The sequence below is a fragment of the Pinus tabuliformis genome, chromosome 4_1 (assembly GCF_031772625.1).
Source record: "Pinus tabuliformis cultivar Carrire ecotype Pingquan chromosome 4_1, CPIR1, whole genome shotgun sequence".
In the NCBI taxonomy this organism is placed as follows: Eukaryota; Viridiplantae; Streptophyta; class Pinopsida; order Pinales; family Pinaceae; genus Pinus; species Pinus tabuliformis.
The window spans coordinates 714,017,152-714,020,239 of NC_142303.1; positions in this window are offsets into that span (position 1 = coordinate 714,017,152).

Sequence of the window (3,088 nt, forward strand, 5' to 3'; positions counted from 1 at the left end):
AATGATGGAGGGATATAAAGAAAAGGCTTCGTTAAGTCCCATATGAAGGTTATAAGAGCAGATAGAGTTCCGATAGGAGATAATGGCAGGGTGATTGGGTTTCGATTCAAAGGAACTAGTGGTGAAGGGCCTTAACCATATATAAATATGAAGTTTGACTCCTTTGTGAGTCTATTTCCTGGAACAGTTTTGTTAGGCACTCTTATGAAATCTGTGGGTATGGGTGTGGGTGTAGCCCTGCACCATGAACTACTTCGGTTATATGAGTACTCATGTTGTTGAAGATGTGTTTTATTGTTTATCATTGTTGTCCTGTCAGTGTGGACTACTCCGCCAGACATTAGACAAACCATATTTATGTTTTCTTGGTTTTAACGACCGTCGCCCCTGTGTGGACTACTCTGCTGGATGGTGTACGTGTTCTCCCTTGAACTTTGGTTTTCATGACTACCACATCCACTGTGGACTATTTTGCTAGATGTTGGACAAACCCTTGTTGTTGTTCGCATGTGTTTCTTCCGGGGTTGGTATTATTCATTCTCATCAAGAGGCTCACTTTACCTCCCCCTTTGATAGTAAGAGAACCCAGACACAAAGTTACATTAAGAATTCACCAGGCATACTCGCCTCGCTTTCTTGATGTTACAAGCATAAAACTCCCATGTGTTGAACAAAAAGAGGTAAGGCAAATCTCTAAGATAATGGAAACCAGGCCATCGTATTGGATGGGAATCCTACACTAAACAGTGTGAGGTCTAGTTGGGACTTCATACCTGGGAGATCCCCTTTGTTTCCTTACAACACCATCAAAATCTCTGGCAAATGATTTGGTTACTTACTTGTTAAAACCATCAAACTTTTCCATGAACTCTAGCCATTGTGCTTTCTACAACATTTCTTTGACCTGTGGATATCCTTACATAAATTTTCTACCATTTGGTTCTATTCTCACTATGATGCCCATGGTTGAGAAGTTTCACCTCAAAATTCGCTTCTTGATAGGGTATGAGTCATGGTTTTGGGATAATGGCTTTTGGTGAAAGTATGAACGAGAGCAAGAGGAAAAATAAGTGAATTTAAGTGACGATTAGGGTATGAATGAATATGAGTTAGGCGATCTCAACAATGAATGCAAAATTTGAGACTGGAGTGTTGTGTAATGATGAGGGGCGAATAGCAATTTACAGATTTTTTTATTTGATATGACAAGATATTTTCATCTCACTTTCGGCAATGATGATTTTTGAACCGAGAGTATATCATCCATATAATTCATATACTAATGTTTTGACCCTTAATATTAAATTAAATATTTGCATACATTTTGAATTGATGATTCTAACATTTGATTTCTCCTTTTTGTGTTGTATTCAAGTGCTTCCAAGGGTGGATTGCATTATTTCTGTTGTCTTCAAGTGCTTCCAAGGGTGGATTGGATTATTTCTTCAATTGCTCCAATTAGTGGTTCATGTCAAACATCAACTGCATAATTTTGTCAAAGCTATATAATCTCATTAATTCTATAGCTAATTACTCTTGAAATAAGAAGAGGGGTAAAAAGAAAATAGGAATGGGAAAGAAAATTTAGGATCCCAAAATTACTTGGGTTTCACCTTGAATTTTCTATATAAGCATGCCAACAATGTTGGTTTTCATGTATATATATATATATATATATATAGTTAAGAACAAGGCTTGCGAGTCAAGTTGGAGGAGAAGGAAAATCCTTCTTAACCAATTGAAAATTAGTGTTGTCTTGCAAATATTTGATAAAATCTTCCTTTGTCAATGGCTTATGATAAATTATTAATCTATGACCATTTACAAGGAAGGTGATTCTTTCTTCACCAATAATTATGAGCCTAACTGCACCATTATAAAAAATGGTTTCAATCTCATACAACCCAAGCCAATTAGTTTGAAATTTCCCTTGAAAATCTTTGAATTTTGAATCAAAAAGTAATTCCCAATCTCCTAGCTGGAACTTTATCTCTTTGATGTATTTGTCATGCCATTTGGATCTTTATTGTTGAACTAGATTGGTTCTTTGGATTTCATCTTGTCTTATCTCATCAAGTTCATTTAGCTGCTTCATTCTTTGTTTTTGTGCTTCTGAAATATCAAGACCCAATTTAACTGTTGTCTTTAAAGTTTTTACTTGAAACTCAATAGGAAAAAGGACTTGCTTCCCATAAACAAGTTCATAGGGAGTGTTTGTTGTAGTGTTTCTCCATGTGGTATGGTATGCCCATAAAGCTTCTAGAAGTTTTTTTGCCCAGTCTCTTCTATGTAGATGCATAGTTTTAGTGAGAATTGCTTCAATTACTTTATTGGTGGACTCCAATTGTCCATTTTCTTGAGGATGATATGGAGTGGACTTCCAATGTTTGATTTTGTACTCCTCCATTATCTTTTGTACCAACTTGGATTTGAATTGAGTACCTTGATCCATTACAATTTCCCTTGGGACACCAAAACAAGTAAAGATATCCCCGAAAAGAAATGAAACTAGAATATTTTCAGTAGCAAAAGGAAGTGCTTTAGCTTCTACCCATTTTGTAACATAATCAGTGCAAACAAGAATCTACCTTTTCTATCTTGATGGTGGAATGATTGTACCAAAAAAACCAAAGCCCATTTTTCAAAAGGCTTAATAAGTACTTGAGGCTGTAGAGGCATTTCATCAGAGGGAACAGGTTTCCCCATCCTTTGAAAACTATCACATCTCTTAACATACACCTTGGCATCCTTAAAAATGGAAGGCCGATAGTATCCTAAGAGAAGAAATTTGTAGGAAGTTCTTTGTGAGTGAAGTGTCCTCCACATGGCTCATCATGACAAGATTTCAATATCTCTGGTACTTCATCTTCTCTAACACAATTTCGAATGATTAGATCTAGCCATATTTTATACAATTCTTCATTTATCCATGAATAATATGCACTAATTTGAATTACCTTCCTTTTTTATCGAGGAGATAAATATGATGGTAACCTCCCTGTAGCCAAATAATTATCAATATCTGCAAACCAAGGTGATTTAGTAGATACTGCAAAAAGATATTCATCGAGGAAATTGCCTTCTACAT